The sequence below is a fragment of the Pseudorca crassidens genome, chromosome 3 (genome assembly GCF_039906515.1).
Source record: "Pseudorca crassidens isolate mPseCra1 chromosome 3, mPseCra1.hap1, whole genome shotgun sequence".
In the NCBI taxonomy this organism is placed as follows: domain Eukaryota; kingdom Metazoa; phylum Chordata; class Mammalia; order Artiodactyla; family Delphinidae; genus Pseudorca; species Pseudorca crassidens.
In genome coordinates this window covers 166,033,242-166,047,409 of record NC_090298.1, presented here as the reverse complement: position 1 = coordinate 166,047,409, position 14,168 = coordinate 166,033,242, and the positions used below count along the sequence as shown (strand labels likewise).

General features: G+C 40.2%; 1 protein-coding gene across 1 annotated transcript in view; it reads right to left on the bottom strand.

Moving 5' to 3' along the window:
* Nucleotides 1–14,168, bottom strand: part of LOC137221074 (zinc finger protein 699-like) — a 75,169-nt gene that overhangs the window by 45,867 nt on the left and 15,134 nt on the right. The gene's annotated exons all lie outside the window — the stretch shown is intronic.

Sequence of the window (14,168 nt, the reverse complement as noted above, 5' to 3'; positions counted from 1 at the left end):
GATTAGGTCCCCGGAGGACTGGCCGCCCTTCGGCAGTCGTGACCTGAGGATAAGGTAAGCGGAGCTATAAATATGGGACAGGAATTGAGTTCCCATGAACTCTTTCTTCAGGGGATCGAGGATTCCCTCAAGATGCGGAAGATTAAGGCTAGAAAAAAAGATTTGCGTGAATTTTTTATGTTCTTGTCTGATGTTCGCCCATGGTTCCCACAGGAAGGGACAATAGATAAAAAATGCTGGAATCGTGTAGGAAATTGTTTAAATGATTATTATCAAACCTTTGGGCCTTCTAAAGTGCCTGTGACTGCATTTTCGTATTGGAATTTAATTAGGGAGATTCTCATGGGTCATTTTTTTGACCCCGATGTCCAAAAGGTTGTAGAGACCGGGGAAACAATTCTTAAAGCAGCCTCTCGTCTCCATTCAGCTTGTCCATCCGTTACCATTGATATGGGTTCAAATGAAGAGTTCCCAAAAATTCCAGAAACCGGTCATCATTATCCCACAGATGATAAAGTTATCCCAAAGATTTATCCTTCCCTTACTGCTATTAAGGGTGATCCCAATGATGACCAGCTTTCCCCCCAAGATCAGGAAACTCTCGATGAGCAGGCTGCTCGTTATCATCGCAATGATGATCCCTGGGGATTCCCCCTTTTGAAGCCTCCACCATCTTATAATACTCCTCATCAGATGCCTGCCTTTAGCGCCCCTGCTCCCATTGCCCCCCTGATTGATCCCCTTCGACAGGCTAAGATGGCCTTAACCCAGGAAATTTCCTCTTTGAGAGATGTTTTACAACAAAAACGGGAACGCTTGGATCTCCTAAAGGAGCTTAAGGCCCTTGAGGTGGAGCTTACTTCTTTTAATGTCTCGAACGGTCCCAATAAACCCCCGCTTCGACAAAAACCAGGATCCATTAAGTTAGCCTTCCCTGTTACTCGCAGTCAAAATTTACCCACTCAAGGTGAAATTCAAGCTGAAGATAGTGAGGAAGGGGAAGAGGAAGAGGGAGAAGAATCTCCTGAACCTGATGAGGGACCAGATATTCATAATTCTTCTGGGGGCGGCCCTTTTGAACATAAATATCGCCGCCTCAATTTAAAACATATAAAAGATTTAAAATCTGCTGTCAATAATTATGGGCCCACAGCCCCTTATACATTGGCAATCTTGGAGGGATTAAGCGATCGCTGGCTGACCCCAAATGATTGGCTTACCCTGGCTCGGGCCACCCTTTCTGGGGGAGATTTTGTTTTATGGCGCACTGAATTTGCGGAAAATTGTAGAGAAACTGCCCAAAGAAATGCTGAAAACAGAACTTCCCGATCATGGACCCGAGATAAATTACTTGGCCGTCCCCCCTATGAATCCAATGAGTCTCAGGCTGCTTTTCCCCCTGGTTTGTTGGCTCAAATACAAAATGCTGGCCTTAAGGCCTGGCGCCGTCTTCCGCCTAAGGGTTCGCCCACAACTTCCTTGGCAAAAATTCGCCAGGGACCAGAAGAGCCTTATTGTGAGTTTATTAGCCGCCTCACGGACGCCGCCGAGCGTGTAGTGGGTGATAGTGAAACTGATAATGCCTTTGTTAAACATTTAGCTTATGAAAATGCCAATCCGGCCTGCCAAGCTGCCCTTCGGGCTCATCGTGGTGGTAGCCTGGCTGATCACATTAAGTTGTGCTCCGGAATTGGTCCCTCCCATTCTGTTGGTCTTGCGATTGGAGCTGCTCTAAAAGATTTTATTAAAGATACATCCGTCCTAGATAAACAACAAAAAACTTGCTATAATTGCAAACAACCTGGACATTTTGCCCGGGATTGTTCATTACATAGACAAGGACAGTCATTAAAGGCTAACCCACAACAACCCCGATATCAATCCCGGGCTCCTCCCACCACCGTTTGCCCTCGTTGTAAAAGAGGCAAACATTGGTCTTCAGAATGTTTTTCAAAAACGGATATAAATGGCCAATTGCTCCCCAAAAAACAGGGAAACTTTTCACGGGGCCAGCCCCTGGCCCCTTCCTTGGAACCAAACCAAGGGGCAATTCGGTTTGTTCCTCAAAAATCTGGACAAGTTCCCTGCACCCAGATGTTGGCTCCCTCTGTCGAGCCACACCCGGAAGCGCAGGATTGGACCTCTGTGCCTCCACCGACTCAATATTAGTCCCAGAACAAGGAGTACAACCAATTCCCACAGAAGTTTATGGCCCCCTGCCCCCAAATACTTTTGGTTTAATTTTAGGAAGAGGTAGTTCCGCTTTGGCTGGCCTCCAAATTATACCTGGTGTTATTGATAATGATTATTCAGGTCAAATTACCCTTTTGGCATCTGCTTTACAAGGCCCTATATCAATCCCTAAAGGTCAAAGGATAGCACAGTTAGTATTGTTGCCCCTAAATTCTTTAAATAAGAGCCATACTAATTGTCCTAGAGCAGATGCTGCTTTTGGCTCCTCAGATGTTTATTGGGTCCAACAAATTACTCCTGAAAGGCCACTCCTAACCCTGTGGTTAGATGGAAAGAAATTTGAGGGTTTAGTCGATACAGGAGCCGATGCAACAGTTATTTCGGAAAAATATTGGCCCTCCTCTTGGCCTTGTACAGTGTCTATAACTCATTTACAAGGCATAGGACATTCTACCAATCCTAAACGGAGCTCTAAAGTTCTTATATGGATAGATACTGAAGGTAATACTGGACAGGTACAACCTTATATTTTGCCACATATCCCGTTGAATCTTTGGGGACGTGACATCCTGTCACAATTAAAGTTAATCATGGCCAGCCCCAATGAGGTGGTGACCCAACAAATGCTAAACCAAGGGTTTCTACCAGGCTTAGGCTTAGGAAAAAATAATCAGGGTATTACACGACCTATTTCCCTGGCATCTAACATAAATCGCCAGGGCCTAGGCAGTTCGCCTTTTTCTTAGCGGCCATTGACCTTCCTGTGCCCCATGCGGACAAAATACGATGGAAAACTAATGATCCCGTTTGGGTGGACCAATGGCCTCTAACAGAAGAAAAACTTACAGCTGCCACAAAGTTAGTGCAGGAACAATTGGCCGCTGGACATTTAGAAGCCACTACTTCGCCATGGAATACCCCTATATTTGTGATAAAAAAGAGATCTGGCTCATGGCGACTTCTCCAAGATCTTAGGGAAATTAATAAAACAATGTTTACTATGGGAGCTTTACAGCCTGGCTTGCCTTCTCCTATTGCCATTCCAGCTGGCTATTTTAAAATCATTATTGATCTTAAAGATTGCTTTTTTACTATCCCTCTCCATCCTCAGGATAGAGAGCGTTTTGCATTTAGTCTCCCAGTAATTAATTTTAAAGGCCCAATGCCACGTTTTCAATGGAAGATCCTCCCGCAGGGTATGGCCAATAGCCCCACCTTATGTCAAAAATTTGTTGCACAAGCTGTAGACCCTCTTAGGGCTCGTTGGCCTGGTATCTATATCATTCATTATATGGATGATATTCTTTTGGCTGGAAAATCAACTGATGAACTCCTTAAGTGTTATCAAGATTTAAAAGATAATCTTGCTTCCTCTGGCCTTCAAATTGCTTCAAATAAGGTACAATTAAAAGATCCATACTATTATCTTGGTTTCGAATTAAACAAAAAAATAATTACCACTCAAAAGATACACATACAAGTATCACATTTGCAAACCCTCAATGATTTTCAAAAATTTTTGGGAGATATTAATTGGCTACGACCGTATCTTAAACTTACTACGGGAGAGTTAAAACCCTTATTCGAAATTTTACAAGGGCCATCAGATCCCTTGTCACCCCGTAGGCTGACTAAGGAGGCTAAAAATTCTCTTCAATTAGTAGAAAAGGCCATTAGATGTCAACAGATTACCTTTTTAGATTATGGTCGTCCCTTTAGTTTGATTATTTGTGCCACTGCACATACACCCACTGGAGTCCTATGGCAAGATCATCCCCTCTTGTGGATACATTTGTCCGTATCTCCTAATAAAGTGCTTAAGACCTACCCTTCCTTAGTAGCACAGGTTCTTACTTTGGGCAGAGAAAAAAGCCGTCAATTTTTTGGCAGAGATCCTGATCATTTGATTCTCCCCTATACCAAAGAAGAGCTTAGTTGGTTATTACAAACTGATGATAAATGGCTTGTTTCCTTATCCTCCTTTCAGGGTAATATTGATAATCATTATCCACCTGATAAGCTCCTTCAGTTTGCTAGAAAACATCTGTTTATATTTCCCAAAATCACTTCTGCTGTTCCTCTGGGAGATGCTGCCCTAGTATTCACTGATGGATCATCATCCGGTGTTGCTGTATTTGTTATAAATAATCAGCCCTATAGGGTACAGTCCCCCTTTTTATCAGCACAACTTGTTGAGCTTTTTGCCATTCTTCAGGTTTTTGAGATGTTACAGAATATCCCCTTTAATTTATATACGGACAGCTCATATATAGCTTTGTCCGTCCCCCTTTTAGAAACTGTTCCATATATTAAACCCTCTTCCAATGCTGTTCCCCTTTTTCAACAACTTCAAAGTCTTATACTTCGAAGACAAGCGCCTTTTTTTATTGATCATCTTAGGGCTCATACAGATCTTCCTGGACCCCTCTCTCAGGGCAATGATTTAGCTGATAAAAATGCCCGCCTGATGTGCACCGTAACCTCTGATTCTGTTTCTCAAGCTACTCAATTTCATCAGCTACATCATGTTAATGCACATACTCTTCGCTTAATGTTTAAGCTTACTCGAGAACAATCAAGACAAATTGTAAAAAATTGTCCAGGGTGCGTTACATTTTTACCTCTTCCACATCTTGGGGTAAACCCAAGAGGTCTATTACCTAATGAAATCTGGCAGATGGATGTTACCCATCTTGCTGAATTTGGAAAATTAAAATTTATTCATGTGTCCATTGATACCTTTAGCGGCTTTATATATGCCTCCCTTCAGGGAGGAGAAGCCACAAAAAACATTATTTCACATGTGCTCCAATGTTTTACAGTTTTAGGCAAGCCTCAAATAATTAAAACAGATAATGGGCCTGGGTATACCTCCCAGGCTTTCCAAGATTTTTGCACCCGGCTTCAAATAAAACATCTTACGGGAATTCCATATAACCCCCAGGGTCAAGGCATAGTAGAAAGAGCCCATCAAACCCTTAAAAATACCATTTCCAAGCTTAAAAATAATGATTTAACTGCTACAAAAAATTCCCCAAAAAATATTCTTAGTCATGCCCTGTTGTAATTAATTTTTTACAATTAGATAATAATGGTAGATCTGCCGCCGATCGCCTTTGGCATCAAGAAACTAAAAATCAATATGCACAAGTTATGTGGAAAGACCTTTTGACCTTTAAATGGCATGGACCCGATCCACTCCTCATCTGGGGGAGGGGATCCGCATGTGTATATAATACCAAAGAAGGTGGAGCACGCTGGTTGCCTGAGCGCCTTATTAAACCTATAAGTTCTATAAAGTAATAAATTTTATCCAGGGCCCTTTTCCCTGAGATTGTATTTCTTTTTCTTTTTCAGAAAAAGATGGAGACCCTCCTAATATTGAAAGAGCGGCAGAGACGACATGAGTTATCCATTGTGACCCTGATCCTGTCATCTTTGCTGGTTGTTGGACAGGCTGAAAGCACTCCCCACTTGCCTCAAAATTTAACCTGATACATTACCATCGCCTCGCCATTACAGAAGCAGAACCAAAGGATGATTCTGGCTGCCCCTCCACTGGAGCGGCATGAAACAGAGACATGCCTACCCCCCTCTTTGATGGAGGGTATGGGTACCGAGTTGAGTGTGGCAGCAAAGCATGCACAAGGGAAAACGTGTATATATGTATATACAAGGTAATCTCTGTTATTCCCTGTGAGTATACCTGAATTATGATAGAGGTTGGTATCTAAACATTGTTTTTGGCTTTTAGTAGCTAAGATTATCTTTGGCTCTGCCTCTCCTCCCCAAAAGATACCAAGAGCCGATGAGTGTGGACACACATACCTTGTCCACGGGAGGATTCAGGTCACTACTCCCTCACTCGGTTAATGCCCACCTCCTTAAAAGAAATAAAAAGGGAGGAAATGTTGGGAGCCAAGAAGTTTTCGCCATTAGAAGATGGCCGACACCCTGCTTCTCTTCCTGATTTATGAGATAGAAGTTCGCGCCTAAAATGAAAGCCCGCGCACGCAGCACCAATGATGATTAGCCAAGTACTTCCCTCATTCTGAATCCCGCCCCCCTTTCTCTGCAGTGTATAAATACAGCTACCGCAGAAATAAAAGTTTGAGGCTTGATCAGAATTCTGTCTTGCCTCCATTCTTTCGCGTCTCCTGCCCTTCCCTCTTTTTTCAACCCCCACAGGTTCCTCCTCAGACTCACAAGGATTTGTCCTGCTGGTCGGGACTCCCGGGGACGCCCGGGGCCGTACACAATGTAGCACAGATGTCTCTCTTGCTCCTGCCCCTAGATTTTGCTTCAGCTGTCCATGTCCTCCTTTATTCTTGTGCTTTAGTCCTTCTCAATCTCTAAAGGAGACATAAAGGCAGAGTGTTGGGTTCCATTCTTAGTTAGGAAATGGAAATCAGTTAAAAGATATTCCTTAGCTGTGCTTTTAGTTAAGACCACCGTACTTCTGAAGTACTTCTGTTGTACTTTATGAAGTGCATGGAAACAAAGTGAAGATATTTAGTGTATGGGCATCAGAGACTGATAATTTAATTTTGTCTCCTCTATTTATTATCTTGAGTGATGTGGGGCAAGCTCTTTGTATCTCTGAACCTCAGTGTTGTCATCTGAGTCAATCCCTAGTTGATACAACTGCTTTGTTGTAAGAATTAAACAGTATAGTGGAAACTACATATTTAATTACATATGTAATGAAGGTACACAGGGGACAATAAATTTCAGATACTATTAACAGGCTAGCTTCATACTATTTGATTAAAATAAATTGTCATCTAAAGTATGAATATCTCTGGATCTGAGGAGGTATTTTATTTTGTCCTTATCCAAGTAGATACTGAGTGTTTGGAGGGAAATAGACTGAGTCTCATTCATTTCTGATTCCTCAGAGCCTATATACTTCTTTGGCACAGAGTAGGCAACAAAAACAAACAAAACTCTGTTAAAAAAAATTAAATAGACCCTTAGTTCACATAAATGCAGAGTAGACAATACTCTTTCCACCCACTGGGTACTTTTATTTTATTTATTTATTTGTTTGTTTATTTTTGGTTGCACTGGGTCTTCATTGCTGGGCACGGGCTTTCTCTAGTTGCAGCAAGCGGGGGTGGCTACTCTTTGTTGCGGTGCACAGCCTTCTCATTGTGGTGGCTTCTCTTGCTGTGTAGCACAGGCTCTAGGCACGCAGGCTTCAGCAGTTGTGGCACATGGGCTCAGAAGTTGTGGCTCGTGGGCTCTAGAGCACAGGCTCAGTAGTTGTGGTGCACGGGCTTAGTTGCTCCGCAGGATGTGGGATCTTCCCGGACCAGGGCTCGAACCCGTGTACCCTGAATTGGCAGGAGGATTCTTAACCACTGTGCCACCAGGGAAGCCCCGACTGGGTACTTTTCTGCCTGTACTTTCATCCTTCCAACAATATCCCATCAGACTAGAGACAAGATACAGTGGGGCTTGGGTGTTTTTATGTCATGGGCTTTCTATGAACATATTATTTTCCTTTTATAAGACACACGTCATTCAATTATCAAAAGTTGTGGAGATTTGGATGAAGTCATGTCATTTGAAACAACAAGGATGGACCTTGAGGGTATTATGCTAAGGGAAATAAGCCAGAAACAGAAAAACAAATACTGTACGATCTCATATGTGGAATCTAAAAAACAAATGAACAAACAAAACAGAAACAGACTTTTAGATACAGAGAGCAAACTGGTGGTTGCCAGAGGGGAGGGTGGTGGGGAAAAGAGCAAAAAATGTGAAGAGGATTAAGAGGTACAAATTTTCAGGTACAAAATAAGTCAAAGGGATGTAATATATAGCATAAGGAATATAGTCAATAACACTAATAATTTTTGTGGTTACAGATGATTACTAGACTTATCATGGTGATCATTTCATAATGGGTTTGATTGTCTAATCACTATGTTGCACACCTGAAAGTAACCTAATATCGTATGTCAACTAACTTCAATTTTTAAAAAATAAATTTATTTATTTATTTATTTATGGCTGTGTTCGGTCTTCATTGCTGGGCGCGGGCTTTCTCTAGTTGCAGTGAGCAGGGGCTTCTTTTTGTTGCGGAGCACGGGCTCTAGGAGCGCAGGCTTCAGTAGTTGTGGCATGCGGGCTCAGTAGCTGTGGCTCGCGGACTCTAGAGTGCAGGCTCAGTAGTTGTGGTGCACAGGCTTAGTTGCTCTGCAGCCTGTGGGATCTTCCCGGACCAGGGCTCAAACCCGTGTCCCCTGCATTGATAGGATTCTTAACCACTGCGCCACCAGGAAAGTGCCCAATATATTTTTTTAGTGTATTAAGTGAAAACAAGACAGAACAAAAATACAAGGATTACTGCAGGCAGACGTTCATCTTCAAATCAGAAGCATAATCAATACATAAAATTAAATCTTGCAATTCATTTCTTAAATAATAAAAAGATGATTCATGAGTGTGTGGCACATGGTAAATGTTTAACAAATGTTAAGTATATGAAGTTATTACTATTTGGAAGTGTACTTTGAATTAGAAAATGGACCTAGACTGTCCGTGTTTGTTGCTGTGCAACAGAAAAAATACTATTCCCACAAATTCCTCTTTTGAGTACAGTTGACCCTTGAACATGGGTTTGAACTGTGCAGGTCCACTTATACACAGACTATAGTACTATGTGATTGGTTGGTTGAATCTGCGAATACAGAATCACTTACATGAAGGGTCAACTGTAGTAATACATGGATTTTCTACTGCTCCATGTTGGTGCCCCTAACTGCAGCATTGTTCAAGGGTCAACTGTAGTAACACATGGTGGTTACACGTGTGAATTCTGAGGCCAGGCGGATTTTAGCTGCCAGTTGTGTGACCTTGGGCAAACTCCTTAGTTTCTCTGCCTCAATTTCCCCATCTGTGAAATGTGGATAATGACAGAATCTATCTCAAAGTGTTTTGTGTGTGTGAAGAGAAAATGCATTACAGCTGTAAAGTCCTTCAAACAGTGCCTGACACAGAGCTCAATAAACCTTAACTAGTTCAGTTGAATCAAACTAATAATATTTATGTAATGCTAACAACAAGCCATATGTTTTCACGCAAAGATAAAGCAATGTTGGTCTCATGCTTTATTGACTGGATTCTTTCCTTCCCTTGTAATCACACTCCTTCCATAATATAAGGAGCCCATATGCTGTGGATGGTTGAAAAGATATCTGGTGCTTGCCCAGAAGATGCTAAGTGAAGGTTATATGAAAATGCTCTCAGCCACAGCTTACCCTAATAGTTCCCTGTCCAACCACACACAAGCCTGATTGTCCTAACTGGTTCTTCAGAATTCTTTGATCTCTGGAGGCAGTATAGTATAGTAATAAAAACCATGGTTTCTGGATTCAGGCATAGTTCCCCTATGTACTAAATATACAACGCTGGCCAATTATTTGAGCTCATTTCTGCTATTTCACTATGGTGTGTTAGGTGGATAATAAGTATCTGCCTCATAAGGCTTTTGTGATGATCAAATACGTTAATATATAGAAATATCTTAAATATTAAGATAGTGAATGATACAGAGTGAAACTCATGAAATGTTAAATATTATTTTCTCTTACTTTTATGATATCATAAAACCAAATAAGTCCCTTCTCTTCAAAGCCCTCTCTAAATCTGTCTTCTAAACTCCTCCATGGTCTAAAAACTTGGGACAGAAAAGGAAGTGTTTCTGATCCCACAGAAAGGTTGTGGTCCCACCGCAGCCACTGCAGTAGCACTTCCTATGTGCACCTTTGATGCTACTGAATGGCTTTGATTAATTTATGGCTAGTGTTGATAATATATCTGTCCTAGACTAAACACAAAAACTGTTTCTTGTCCCTTGTCTATTTTTTAACACCTTCCAGATTTTTAAAAAATATATTAGCCTTAAAATATATTTTATGATTGAGAAAGGTAACAGAAAAGCAGGTAATTTAGAGCTTCTCTGGATAATCTGGCCTCACAGAGGGAGGTGCTGGGTTTAGAATTCTTTTTTTTTTTTTTTAACATCTTTATTGGGGTATAATTGCTTTACAATGGTGTGTTAGTTTCTGCCCTACAACAAAGTGAATCAGTTATACATACACATATGCTCCCACATCTCTTCCCTCTTGCGTCTCCCTCCCTCCCACCCTCCCCATCCTACCCCTCCAGGCTGTCACAAAGCACCGAGCCAATATCCCTGTGCCATGCGGCTGCTTCCCACTAGCCACCCACCTTACTATGTTTGTTAGTGTGTACATGTCCATGACTCCCCCTCGCCCCGTCACTGCTCACCCTTCCCCCTCCCCATAACCCCAAGTCCGTTCTCTAGGAGGTCTGCGTCTCCATTCCTGCCTTACCCCTAGGTTCTTCATGACATCCCTTTTTCCTTAAATTCCATATATATGTGTTAGCATATGGTATTTGTCTTTTTCTTTCTGACTTACTTCACTGTGTATGACAGACTCTAGGTCTATCCACCTCATTACAAATAGCTCAATTTCGTTTCTTTTTATGGCTGAGTAATATTCCATTGTATATATGTGCCACATTTTATCATATTTCATAAAACAATGTGTATGATGAATTGCAGGATAGATCTGATCAGAACACTGTGTCCTATATACCTTATTAGCAGAAAGCACAGGTAAATGTATTTATTCAACAAATGTTTGAGTCATTATGAAGTGTCAGTCACTTTAAAAGAAGGAATCCAGGACTAGTCATAAATTTTACTTTAACTACTGAGGAGCTATGGATGTCATTTATAAGGGTAAAACAGGTTAGTTGTTCCATTAATCTACACAAGTGCTAAAACTGCAAACACACACACACACACACACACACACACACACATACACACACACATATTTAAAATTGGTGAAATCTGAATAAGTTCTGTGGATTTCCACTGGAGGAAACTGGGTGATGAATACATGGGACTTCCATATACATTTTTTTTTACAAAAATATGAACTTGTAATTATTACATAATAAAGACTTTAACACACACACACACACACACACACACACACACACACACAAAGGACCAGAAAGCTTAAATGACTTTTTTCAAAGGTCACAGAGGTAAAGTTGAGAAGTGAAGACTAGAAATCAGGTGCCTTGATTCCAGTCCAGTTTTCTTTCCATTCCAACAAGGAAACCATACGGCCTTATGATAACAGGCACATAAAGGTGATCCTCTGCATATATCTCAAATGCATTTCAACTGATAATGCTAATAGTAGAATATTCTGATTGGATGGTTATATAAGCAAATTGGACACAGTAGAAGGCAGGCACTGATACAAGTGACTATCACAAATAGCTAGGGAAATAAGAGAAAATTAAACCCAAATTCAGTAGAAGGAATAAGACCAAAAATTAAAGAATTAGAAGCATAATAAACTGAGAGTTGGTTCTTCAAAAATAATTAACATATCAAAATCCCTACCAAGATGAAGAAAAAGAAAGGGACCACATAAACTACCAAGATCAGGAATGAAAAAGGGGATATAATTACAGCTTTCAGACATTAAAAAGAAATTATAGGATATTATGAATAACTTTATGCCAACAAATTTGGAAAGTTATGGAATGGACAGATACAATTTAGCAAAACTAACACAAAAACAAATAAAAAAATTAAATAACCTTTTGTCTATTTATGTTTGGTGTAATTCATGAGTGAAACTATCTTACAAAAGCTTCCTATGAAGAAAACCCAAAACTAGATTCCCAGGTGAATTTTTCCAAACACATAAAAAATAGATAGTAGATAGTTTAAATTTCATATAAAGTTTTTCAAAACAATTTCCAACTTCTTTTATGAAGCAGTGTAAACCTGATACAAAGCATACAAGTATATTAACATAAAAGAAATTACAAGACAAGCCTCATTAACACAGACACAGAAATAATTTTTTTTAAATAGCATTTTGAATCTAGCAAAATGAAAAGGCTAATAAGCTAATATATATACCATTTCCAAGTATAGTTTATTCCAGGAATACATCTTGTTTTACCATTTGAAAATCAAGGAATGTAGTAATTCACCACATTGAGACCAAAGGAGTTTTTAAAGACTCTGACATAGACAGAAAAGGCACTAGATAAAATTCAATATCATTGATGATTAAAAAAACTCTTTTGATAATCGAGGAATAGAATTCCTTTCATTTAAAAAAGTTATCTATGAAAAACTTACAACTATTATTATACTTAATGGTAAAATATAGAATACTTTCCCCTAACATCAGGAACAGGGCAAAGATGTTCATTTTTACCATTTCTATTTATCACTATAAAGCAATGAGGCAAGAAAAATAAAAGGTAAAGTTTAGAAATCAAGTAAGACTTTCTTTTATTGGCACTGACAGGATTGTATACACAGAAAATCCGAAATAATTCATAAACTATTTGAATAAATAATTGAATTTATAAATATCATGGATAAAAGATCAATGTACAAAAAGAAATTGCAATCCTATGTGCTAGCCCCCAAAATCGAAAAATAAATAAAAATATTTACAAAGGAAAACATATCTCATACCTAGAAATAAATTAAAGTTACTTCAAGACCTCTACAATTAAAACTACAAAACACTGTTAAGAGGAATTAAAGACGACCTAGATAAATGGATAATTATACTATGTTCATCAATTAGAAGACTCAGTATTGTAAAGATGTCAATTTTATTCAGGTTATTCTCTAAAGTCAATGCAATCCCAAGCAAAGTCCCAGAAGATTTGTGAAAATTGGTAAGATCTAAAATTAATATAGAATCAAATCAGGAACAGAGAAGGAAGACAATCCTGATGAATAAAAAAGTTGGAAGGCTCTTGCTACCGGATATCCAAAAATACTGAAAAGCCAAGTAAAGATTGAGAAACCATCTTAGCAATCTAAAGAGATGGTAACAGATGGAATCAAACCTTTCTGAAAGGATTTCTAGAACTACTTAGCCTTGGCTGAGAGTTCCCAGACTTCATAGTTCCCTACCATTGCTAAGACCAGAATGAGCATATTGTGCTAGCTGATGTTATTATTGCCTCTATTTCTACACCCTACCTGCCCCTGCTGCCTCCTTCCCTTCGCCATATACATCACAATTGCCAGGACCCTATGATTCAGTTAGGACTGACTCCACTCTCTTTTTCTGGATGAGTATGGGAGCCAGTCCTAAACAAACCAGAGAATTATATTCCTCTGGCCACAGTGATTCGATCACAGTTGGCAAGTGAGCCAATCAGATTTAACTGTAATAATCATATTGGAATTGTTCAGAAAGACAATCACTCTCTTCTCCCTGAGACTTCAACCCAGAAAGAAAGCAGCCTGGATCTTCTGAGGGCCACTGTGAAGAAAAAGAGCCCACAAGGAAGAATAGCTAATGCAGAATGATGCACAGACGAGACATGGAAACAGAACTCATCCAGATAACATCTTTTTAGCTCCAGGACCCAGCCACCTCTGAAGTTACTTATACCCAAGGATTTTTCAGTAATCAAACCAATAAATTCCCTTTATAGTTTACAAAAATGAAAAGCATGAAGACATGTCAGAGACTGGGAAAAGTTATCTGCAATACACACACACACACACACACACACATATAAAATACACATAATTTACGTGTATTATAACATATTTTACGTATATGTATGTAACTAGATATAGACAGAGATACACATACATTAAAAAAGGACAAGTAGGGCTTCCCTGGTGGTGCAGTGGTTGAGAGTCCGCCTGCCGATGCAGGGGACATGGGTTCGTGCCCCGGTCCAGGAAGATCCCACATGTCGCGCAGTGGCTGGGCCCGTGAGCCATGGCTGCTGGGCCTGCGTGTCCAGAGCCTGTGCTCTGCAACGGGAGAGGCCACAACAGTGAGAGGCCCGCGTACTGCCAAAAAAAAAAAAAGGGGGGGGTGGGGGAATATTGGGTAGGCAATTTCCAGTTTCTGCCATAC